A 12,131-nucleotide genomic window follows, 5' to 3' on the forward strand; every position below is an offset into this window, starting at 1 on the left:
TTCTATTCTATTCTATTCTATTCTATTCTATTCTATTCTATTCTATTCTATTCTATTCTATTCTATCCTATCCTATCCTATCCTATCCTATCCTATCCTATCCTATTCTATTAATAGAAGATAGCTAGCTCTTTGTGTACTTTGACCAGAAAATTTCTTAGTTTAATTTCCTTCGGGAGGCATACACACAGAGAGAGAAAGAAAGGGGACAGAGACAGAGAGACAGAAAGAGAAACAAAGGAACAGCATAAACACAAAATACCTTGCATCCTGCCTTCTCCTCTCCTCTCCCCACCTCAAGGCATTGTAATAGTCTGTTCAAGTACTGATTTGTTTCATTATATTGTAAGAAGACAAGAACAATGCTTAAAAATTTTTTTTTAACGTTCATTCATTTTTGAGAGAGACAGACAGAGTGCGAGTGGGGGAGGGGCAGAAAGAGAGGGAGACGCAGAATCTGAAGCAGCTCCAGACTCTGAGCTGTCAGCACAGAGCCTGACATGGGGCTTGGGCCCACAGACCATGAGATCATGACCTGAGCTGAAGTCAGGTGCTTAACTGACTGAGCCACCCAGGGCCCCCGATAATGCTTTTTTAATTCAAAATATAACCACAGCCTAAAACACCACCTGGCACACAGCTGCTCACTAAATATGTGCTAAGTGAGTGAGAAGTGGCAAAAGAGAAAATTGGAGAGGGATTGAGAGAGAAGAGGAAAAGAGACAAGACCTATTCTTCCAAGGACTCTTGCCACCTCTATTTCAGAGAAAGATTTATTTCAGGGATATAAATATCACACTTAGTATGTTCCAGGCACACGAAATAGGAATCCAATTAAGGTGGCACACATAGGTATTGATCTAAGCATTTTACAAATATTCTTATGTAGTTCTTATAATAATCCTTCAAATAAACACTCCTACATCCATTTTACAGATGAGGAGACTCAAGCAGGGAGAGGCTAAGTTAAATTTCCCATGGTTAAATAGCTACATGGTGGGCTGGGAATACAGGAAGTGCGGCTCCACATTTCACACTTTTAAATAGCAGCATGGTACTTCTCCAAAGGATGTGAAGAAGAGGGGAGAGAGGAGACAGGGGGGAGAAACACAGCTTCAGCAGTATTGTACCAATATGTTCAGGTAAGTCATCTGCCTGCTGCAATGTAATCAGAGCTGATAACACTATAGCAGAGAACCAACTTCATCAACCTGGTGCTTCTCCCACTTGATCCCTTAAAGGGGCACTACTAGCACAGGTGGGTGAAGTATAGAAGGAGTGGGGTAGAGGACCTGAAACAGACTCAGGGGAAAAATTTCTTCGTAGTTTTCTCTTATAACTTACAAATTCATGGAGTCTTTCCACTTTCAACAAGGGTAGATGGACCATCCAGACAGAAAATCAGTAAGGAAACACTGGACTTAAAACTACACATTAGAAAAACAAAACAAAACAAAACACAACAAAACTACATTAGATCAGATGGACCTAACAGACATTTATAGCACATTCTGTCCAACGGCATCACAATACATATTCTTCTCAAGCACCCATGAGATATTTTCAAGAATATATCATATACTAGACCACAAAACAAGTCTTAATAGATTTAAGAAGATTGAAATCAGGGGGCACCTGAGTGACTCAGTTGGTTAAGCGTCTGACTCTTGATATCAGCTCAGGTCATGATCTCAGGGTTTGTGAGTTCAAGCCCCATGGTTTGTGAGTTCAGTGCAGAGCCTATTTGGGATTCTCTGTCTCCCTCTCTCTCTGCTCCTCCCCTGTTCATGTTTTCTCTCTCTCTCTCTCTCAAAAAAAAAAAAAAAAAAAAGAAGATTGAGGTCATATCAAATATCTTTTCTGACCTTGATGGCATAGAACTAGAAATTAATTATAAGTAGAAAACTGAAAATGTTCAAATATGTGGAGATTAAGCAACATGCTCCTGATCAACCAATGGGACAAAGAAGAAATCAAAGAGGAAAGAAAAAAAATCTCGAAATGGCAACATAACATTATTAAAATTTGTGTGATGCAGCAAAAGCAGTTCTAAGAGGGAAATTTATAGTAATAAATGCCTTCATTATGAAAAAGAAAGATCTCAAATAAAAAAATCTAATGTTATACCTCAAAGAACTAAAACAGAAAAAGAACTAAGCCCAATGTTAGTAGAAAAAAGGAAATAAAGATCAGAGTGGTAATACATAAAATAGGGACTAATATGACAAGAGAAAAGATTAACAAAACTAAAAGCTGGTTCTCTGAAAAAAAAAAATTGACAAACCTTTAGCTAGACTCACCAAGAAAAAAGAGAATTCAAATTAAAAAAAATCAGAAATGAAAGAGGAGACATTACAACTGTTACTACAGAAATACTGAAGATCATATTACTATAAATAATTGAATGAATTGAATTCAATGAATATTGAATATGACAATTTTTTTTTTTAAAAAATGAATAAATTCCTAGACACATACAGGCTACTGAAACTAAATCATGAAGATATAGAAAATCTAGGGGCGCCTGGGTGGCTCAATTTTTTAAACATCTGACTTCGGCTCAGGTCATGATCTTGAATTTTGTAGGTTTGAACCCTGTGTCGGGTTCTGCGCTGATAGCTAAGAGCCTGAAACCTGCTTTGTATTCTGTGTCTCCCTCTCTTTTGCCCCTTCCCCACTCACGCGCCATCTCTGTCTCTCTCAAAAAGAAGTGTGTATTTAAAATTTTTTTTTAAATTTAAAAAGATACAGAAAATGTAAAGAGACCGATTACTAGTAAGGAGATTGAATATAACAGAATGACATAAGTTAGTATTTCCTTATCAGTAAAAACTTTAAATGTAAATGGGATCAACTCTTCAATCAAAAGGACAGAGATTGGCAGGATGGATAAAAACACATGATCCAACTATATGTTGTCTGTAAGAGAGATGCACTTGAGATCCAAAAACATGAACAGGATGAAAGTGAAAGAATGGAAAAAGATATTTGATGCAAATAGTAACTGAAAGAGAGCAGGGTTGGCTACACTAATGTCAGACTTAAAATTTTTTAAAGGCTACAAGAGACAAAGACATTACATACTAGTAAAGGTTCAATACAGCAAGAAGATATAAAAATTATTAAAATTCACACTTTTAATGACAGACCATCAAAATATATGAAGCATATTGTTCTGTAACAGAGTTTTTGAACTTTTCAAAATTGAAACTCTGTATCCACTGAGCAATGACTCACTGATTTTTGAACTAATCTTGAATTTTGGGGATAAATCCCAGATGTACTATTCTTTTTATAAATTGCTGGATGCTTAAGCTAACATTTTGTGTGTGTGTGAGGATTTCTGCATCTGTGTTTATTGAACCTGATAGGTCTTAGTATCAAGTTTATGTTGGCCTCATGAAATGAATCCATGAATGTTCCCTTCTTTATTTTCTGGAAGAGTTTTTATAAGATTGGAATTATGTGTTCCTTAAGTATGTGATAGATAGGCAGATATCAGCAGTAAAACTTCAAGGCTTTTTTTGGTCAGATTTTTAAAAAAATTAGAATAAAATTAACAATTTGGCAGGTAAAATTAACATTTTTTTTGGGTGTATCATACTATGGGTTCTATGAATTTATGAATTAAATAAGTTTTCCTCTCTCTCAGGGAAATACCTAGAAGTGAGGTTTCTGGGTTCTATGGTTAGTGTATATTTAACTGTATAAAAAACTGCCAGACTGTTAACCAAAGTGTCTACCCCATTTTGCATTCCCACTAGTGATGGATGAGAGTTCCAATTGCTGTACATCCTCACTAAAACTGGCTATTGTCAGTAATTTTTATTTTAGCCATTCCAATTGATCTATAGTGGTGTTAACACTGTGGTTTTAGTTTGCATAAATCATTACAATGGCTTATGTTAAGCATCTTTTCATTTGTTTATATGCCATCTATATATCTTCTCTGGGGAAATGCCTGTTCAAATCTCTTGAAGAATGTCTTTATTTCACCTTTATTGTGATAGATAATTTTGCTACATAGAGAAGTCTGGGTTGAAAGTTCTTTTCTTTTAGCACTTTAAAGATGTCCTTTCATTGTTATTTGGGTTTCATGACTTCAGATGAGAAATCCAAACTCATCCAAATCATTGTTTTTCCATAGGCAATTTCATTTTTCTCTAGTTCTATTAAGATTTTTTGGAAATATATATGTATATATATTTTAATGTTTATTTATTTTTGAGAGAGAGATCAGGCACCCACACGTGCCTGTGAGTGGGTGAGGGGCAGAGAGGGAGATAGAGGATCTGAAGTGGGCTCCGTGCTGACAGAAGAGAGCCCTACGTGGGGCTCAAACCAACGAACTATGAGGTTTATGACCTGAGCTGAAGTTGGACGCTCAACTGACTGAGTCCCCCAGGTATCCCCTCCAGTGAGTTCTATTATGTTCCAGGATAATGGGGCACCTGGGGGCTCAGTCAGTTAAGCCTCCTACTTCAGCTCAGGTCACAATCTCACAGCTTGTGAGTTGAAGCCCTGCATAAGTCTCTGTGCTGACAGCTCAGAGCCTGGAGCCTGCTTCTTATTCTGTGTCTCCCTCTCTCTCTGCCCCTACCCACTCACGCTCTGTCTCTCTCTTTCTCCCTCAAAAATAAATTAACATTAAAAAAGTTAAAAAAGAAACTTTTAAAAAATTATTATGTTCCAGGATCACATGTTGAATTTAATTCCATGTTGCTATACTGTCTTTTAATCTAGAACAGGTCCTTAGTTTTTTCTTGTTTTATATGACCTTGACATTTTTGAAGAGAACAGGTGTGAGGGGGAAGGGCAGAGATGGAGGGAGAAAGACTAAGCAGACTCCATGCTGTCAGTGGGGAGCCTGACTCAGGGTTTGGAACTCAAACGGTAAGATCATGACCCGGTGAGATCATGACCGGAGCCAAAATCAAGAGTTGCATCCTTAACTAAGCCACCCAGGCACCTTCTATTAAGATTTTTAAAAAACAGTTTTTTAAGTAGTTTTCAGTGGTTTTGTTACAATGTGACAAAATGTTTTTTTCCTTGAGTTTATCTTGTTTGGGTTTTATCACGTTTCCTTTATCTGTAAATTTATGTCTTACTAAGTTTGGGATGTGTGAGGGCATTATTTCTTCAAATAATTTTCCTGGCTCCAATCTTATCTTCTTCTGGGATCCCAATAAAAAGTATGTTAAAAATTTAAAAATATTGTTCCACAGGTCCTTGATGCTCTGTTCTTTTTCTTTCTTTTAAAAGTCCCCCCTCCACCATGTTCTTCAGACTGTATAATTTATCACTCTTCAGGTTCACTTTTTTTCTCTTAGATTGCTATTATGCTATTGAAATCATCCAGTAATTAGATATTTAACTTTTAAAGCCTTTTCATTGTGAAATAATTATAGACTCATAAAAAGTTGCCAAGAAAGTACAGAGAGGCACTATGTATCTTTCACCCTGTTTACTCCAATGACTACATCTTATATAATTATAGTACAATATCAAAATCAAGACATGACATTGGTACAATGTCTGTATATAGTTCTGTATCATTTAATCACATGTGTAGATTTGTGTAATGACCACTGCAGTAAAAATACCAAACTATTGCATCATCGTAAAGACCTCTCTTATGCTTTTTTATAATCATATCACTTCTTGCGCCCACCACCTAACCTCTGAAAAACACTAATTTGCTTCCCATTTCTATAATGTCATTTTGAGAATTTTATATGTATGGAAGCATACAGTATGTGACCTTTTGAAATTGGATTTTTTTCACTCAGTACTATGCCCTTGACATCCAATAAAGTTGTCATATATTTATGTATATATATATATATATATGTGTGTGTGTGTGTATAAATACATATATAAATGAATATGAATAAACTGATATATCCATATTATGGATAAAGGAAATAAATTATGGATATGTAAAGGAAAAGGCCTTTTCCTTTTTATTGCTGAATAGAATTCCATAATATGGATATATCAGTTTATTTAACCATTTACCTATTGGGAGACATTTTGGTTGTTTCTAGTTTGGGCTTATTACAAATAAAGCTATGAACAATCATGTTCAGGTTTTTATGAAGACCCAAGTTTTCATTTCTCTAGAATAAACATCAAGAGTGATTCTGGGTTGCATGATGATTGCATATATGGTTATAAAAGAAAATGTCCAAATATTGACCAGAATGGCTGTACCAGTAATGAATGAGATCCAGTTTTTCTGTATTCTTACCAGCATTTGCAATTTCACTAAGTTTGATTCTTTTATGTTATCTTCTTTTAGTTTTATAGTGTTATGCTTTGCATTTAAATCTATGATTCACTTTGAGTGGATTTTTGTTTGAGGTGTGAGTTTAAGTCTGGGCTTATTCTTTCGCTTATGGCTGTCCCGTTACTCCAGCACCACTGTTGAACATTATCCGCTCTCCACTGAATTGCTTTTGCAACTTGTCAAAGATTGATTGGTCGTCCTTGAGTGACACTATTTCTCTCTCTTCTGTTGCATTGATCTCTGTGTGTTTATCCCTCTGCCAATACCAATCTTATTACTATAGCTGTATGTCTTGAAATCTGTTAGTTTTCTTTCCCTGTGTGAATTGGTCACACATTCCTCATGCTTTGTATGCCAAGTAATTTTGGATTCTATCCTGGAAATTGTGACTGTGATACTATGGAGACTGTGAGTTCTCTTATAATCCTATGGAAGATGTTAACTTTTTTTTTTTTTTTCCTTAACCAATCAACCCAGTTTAGGCTCAGACCAAAAGTTCTGTCTTGCTTTCTATGGGCAGTGCTTTCAATCTCAGTTCTGTTTTCAAAGTCTTTTCTATTTTCCTTTCAGACATTCCCACACATCCACCGCTCAGATTTAGTCTGAGAACTGGGCCATGGTTTAAATCTCAGTTCAAGCCACAGTGTTTTGGCTATATTGTTTTGGGTCTGTCCTGCACATGTGTTTCTCAGGGGTTAGTATGAGACTTGAGCAATGGTCTAAATATTAAAGGTTATGATGTTTTAGATTTCTCCTGTTCATGCACAACTCAGAGGTGAATGTTAAGTGTTGTGCTGAGTTAATTAATCACCTTCCATAAATCTCTCCTTTCCAGAATTCCTGTTATACTTTCCAGCCTGCAAGGTTCCCCTTTCACAGTTCATTTAGAAAGGAAAACAAGGCTCCATTGGAGGTTAGACATCTACATGATTGAGATTTCTTTAAGTGGGCCTGGTCTTAGGAGCATAGCTGTGAGACAAAAGAAACTCAGGAAACCCACCCCTTTATGGATTGCTTTTCCAACTTCTGACCTCCTTCCACAATCCCCTCAATTTCATGTACTTTTCAGAACCTTCAGGTGGTTGCTCTAGGAATATTCTTGATCTTACAAATATTACAATATTCTTGATCTTGAGCCCACAAAACAGAAGCTGTAGTGGGCTTCAGTGTCTTGTTGGAAACAAAGAGAAATACATTTGTTTTTTAATATACAATTTGTGGCATTTTGTTACAGAACCCCAGCAAACTAAAACAGTCTTGCTAATTTACTGCTTTTATTAGACTTTTATTTTATTTTATTTTTTTAATGTTTACTTATTTTTGAGAGAAAGACAAAGTGTGAGTGGGGGAGGAGCAGAGAGAGAGGGAGACACAATATCCGAAGTGGGCTCCAGGCTCTGAGCTGTCAGCACAGAGCCCGATGTGGGGCTTGAATTCACCAACGGTGAGATCATGACCTGAGCCAAAGTCGGATACTTACCGACTGAGCCACTCAGGCACCCCTATTAGACTTTTCAAAAACCAGCTTTTGCCTTGATTTTTTTTCTATTTTACCGATTTCTTATTTTAATTTCTTTGCGTTGTTTGCTCTTCTTTTATGAGTTTCTTAAGAATGTTTAAACAATTTATTTTAAAACTGCTGCTTTTCTAAAATAAGCCTTTTAGGGCATCTGGGTGGCTCAGTTAAGCGTCTGACTTGATTTTGGCTCAGGTCATGATTTCATGGTTTGTGAGTTTGAGCCCCACATCAGGCTCTGTACTGACAAGTGTCAAACCTGCTTGGGATTCTCGCTCTCCCTGTCTCTCTGCCCCTCCCCTGCTCTCTCTCTCAAAAAATAAAATTAAAATTTAAAAATTCTAAAATGAGCATTTTAAGTCATAAATCTCCCTTGAAGAGGTTTTCGCTTCACCCCACAAATTCTCATGTAGTTTTCTCCTTTGACCCATTAATTTTCTAGATAGCTTACTATTTATTTCCAATATCATTATCTGGTGGTGAGACAGCATATTTTCTATGACCTCCATCCTTAACAATTGGCTGACTTAATTATGGGCCAGCATTTGGTTTATGTAGACTATTCCTCAATGCTTTTGTAGTGTATAGTGCTCTAAAAGTATCATTCATCTTATATTAATGTAGACACACTAAATTTCTTATGCTAAGTGTTTGCATGGTATATCATTTTTCCATTTTTTTCATTTTCCATCTTTTCACTTAAAACTTGTCTTTATGGTTAAAGTGTGTCTCTTGGGAAAAGCTCATACTTGGATTTTTTTTTTTTTTTTTGTCCTATCTTACAATTTCTCTGCCTTAGAGAATTTAGCCCATTACATTTAACTTGATTGATATGGTTGGGTTGAAATCTACCATCTTCCTTTGTTTTCTACCTGTTCTTTCTGTTCTTTGTTCCTTTCTTCTCCTTTCCTACCTTTACTTTTTCTGGGCAAGGAGGGGTGACAATAGTATTATTTTTCCATTTTCTCTTTTTGGGGTCTTTGAAAAAGTTTATTTTGAGAGATCAGAGAAAGTGAGAGAGAGAAAGAGAGAGCAAGCGAGCATGCGTGAGCAGGGGAGGGGCAGAGAGGGAGAGAATCCCAAGCAGGCCCCGCACTGCTGGTGCAGAGCTCAGTGTGCGACTCCGTCTCAGGAACCGTGACATCATGACCTGAGCTGAAATTAAGAGTCAGAGGCTTCACTGACTGAACCACCCACGTGCACCCTTCTTTTATTGGCTGTTAGTTAAGCCTCATTTCTTTTTTTTGTGTACGTGGTTGCTCCATGACTTATAATATGTGTACTTAATATATCATGATCTTTTTGCATTAATTCACACATACACGTAAGAAATTTATAACAATACAATTTCCCACACACTCCACTCATCCTATTGTTATACATATATTTTATTCCCACATTACAAATCTCACTGCACATTATCATTTTGCTTTGAACAACTATTTGATTTTTCTAAGAAAGATAAATTGTTTTATATTTATCCACATATTCTATTCACCATCTCCAGAACCCTCATTTCTTCCTGTACGTAGACCTGAATTTCCATCTGCAAATTCCTCTAGCATTTCCCTCAATATGCCTTCAGTATAAGTTACCAATGGACAAATTGGTTTTCTCTGAAAATGTTTAATTTGCCTTCACTTTTGAAAGGTATTTTCTTGGGGCGCCTGGGTGGCGCAGTCGGTTAAGCATCCGACTTCAGCCAGGTCACGATCTCACGGTCCGTGAGTTCGAGCCCCGCGTCAGGCTCTGGGCTGATGGCTCAGAGCCTGTTTCCGATTCTGTGTCTCCCTCTCTCTCTGCCCCTCCCCCGTTCATGCTCTGTCTCTCTCTGTCCCAAAAATAAATAAAAACGTTGAAAAAAAAATTAAAAAAAAAAAAAGAAAGGTATTTTCTTGTGTATCAATCCTAACTTTGACAGTCCCTCCCCACCCCATCCCTTAGCTCCCCAAAGATGTCATCCCATTTTCTCCCAGCCTTCATTATTTCTAATGAAATGGTTACTTGTCACATCATTTCCTAATAATGTGACTTTTTTTCCTATGGTTGCTTTTAAGAATTTATTTTTATCTTGGAATTTTAGCAGCTTGACTATTAAGGGTATGCATGTGGTTTTCTTCTTATTTATCCTATTTCATGGCCTAATATATGATATATCCTTGGAAATATTTCATGTGTGCTTGAGAAGAATGTGTGTTGTGTTATCTTTGGACGGAATGTGCTGTAAATGTCTGTTAGGTCCCCGTCTGATCTAATGCATCATTTTGTTTTTTTCTATGTGTGGTTTTAAGTCCAGTGTTTCCCTATTGCATTTGTCTTAATGAGTCGATTTTTTTATTATCAAATTTGTAATAACTTCAGCCATCTTTCCTCAATTACATTTTTTTGCTCCATTCTCTGTCTCTTCTGTTTGGTTCTGTCTCGCATGGTTTTTGAGTTCCTGTTAATTAAGTAAAAAACCTTTTATTTTGGATAAATTTTTGACTTATTTTTAAGTTCTGTTCTGCATTAATCCATCCAAAACAGTTTTTGCTTTCAGTTAGTATATTCTTTAGTTTTAATATTTCCATTTGGTTATTTTTATAATTTTCATATAGTTCCTGAAATTCTTTATTTCTTATTCATTCTAAACTTTTCCTGTTGATTCTTTATTTTTATTTTCTTCAATTTTTTATTTAAATTCTAGTTAGTTAACATAGAGTGCAATATTGGTTTCAGGAGAATTCAGTGATTCACCACTTACCTAACACCTAGTGGTCTTCACAAGTGTCCTCCTTAATACCCATCACCCATCTACCTCATCTCCCTCCCACCTTCCTCCATCAACCCCCAGTTTGTTCTTTAAGAGTCGTTATGGTTTGTTTCCCTATCTCCCCTATGTTCATCTGTTTTGTTTCTTAAATTCCACATGAGTGAAATCATATGGTATTTGTCTTTCTCTTACTTATTTCCTTTAGCATAATATACTCTAGCTCCATCCATCGTGGATGGCAAGATTTTATTTCTTTTGATGGATGAATAATTTTCATTGTGTATATATATCACATCTTTATTATAGTTATTTTAAAGTTCTTGTTTGCTACTTCCAACATCTTGGTTATTTTTGTATCTGTTTCCATTTACCAATTTCTTTATATTTCTGGTGATTGTTAATATGTTATTTTCTATTTAACAACATATGGAGGTAATGTAGTAATGTCAATGCCTCATCAAAGAACATTTTCATGTATATCTTTGGAATGTATTTTCTCATTCTTTTTTTTTTTTTTTAATGTTTGTTTATTTTGAGAGAGCGAGAGAGTGTGCAAGCAAGGGAGGGGAAGGGAGAGAGAGGGAGAGAAAGAATCCCAAGCAGGCTCCACACTGTCAGCACAAAGTATGACTTGGGCTGGATCTCACGAACTGTGAGATCATGACTTTAGCCGAAATCAAGATTTGGCCTCTCAAAGGGAAACAAAAGCAAAAACGAATTACTGGGACCTCATCAAAATAAAAAGCTTCTGCACAGCAAAGGAAACAATCAGCAAAACTAAAAGGCAACCAACAGAACCTGAGAAGATATTTGCAAATGATATATCAGATGAAGGGTTAGTATCCAAAAATCTATAAAGAACTTCTCAAACTCAACACCCAAAAAATCCAGTGAAGAAATGGACATTGAATAGACACTTCTCCAAAGAAGACATCCAGATGGCTAACCGACACATGAAAAAATGCTCCACATCACTCATCATCAGGGAAATACAAACCAAAACCACAATGAGATACCACCTCACACCGGTCAGTGTGGCTAAAATTAACAACTCATTAAGCAACAGATGTTGACAAGGATGTGGAGAAATGGGAACCCTCTTGTACTGTCGGTGGGAATGCAAACTGGTGCAGCCGCTCTGGAAACCAGTGTGGAGGTTCCTCATAAAATTAAAAATAGAATTACCCTATGACCCAGCAATAGCACTACTAGCAATTTACCGAAAGGATATAGGAGTGCTGATTTGTAGGGGCACATGTACCCCGATGTTTATAGCAGCACTATCAACAATAGCCAAAGTATGGAAAGAGCCCAAATGTCCATTGATGGATGAATGGATAAAGAAGATGTGGTATGTATATACAATGGAGTATTACTCGGCAATCAAAAACAATGAAATCTTGCCATTTGCAACTACATGGATGGAACTGGAGGGTATTATGCTAAGCGAAATTAGTCAGAGAAAGACAAATATCATGACTTCACTCATATGAGGGCTTTTAAGAGACAAAACAGATGAACATAAGGGAAGGGAAGCAAAAATAATATAAAAACAGGGAGGGGGACAAAAACAT

The sequence above is a fragment of the Herpailurus yagouaroundi genome, unplaced genomic scaffold (genome assembly GCF_014898765.1).
Source record: "Herpailurus yagouaroundi ecotype Mexico unplaced genomic scaffold, PumYag 182, whole genome shotgun sequence".
Classification (NCBI taxonomy): domain Eukaryota; kingdom Metazoa; phylum Chordata; class Mammalia; order Carnivora; family Felidae; genus Herpailurus; species Herpailurus yagouaroundi.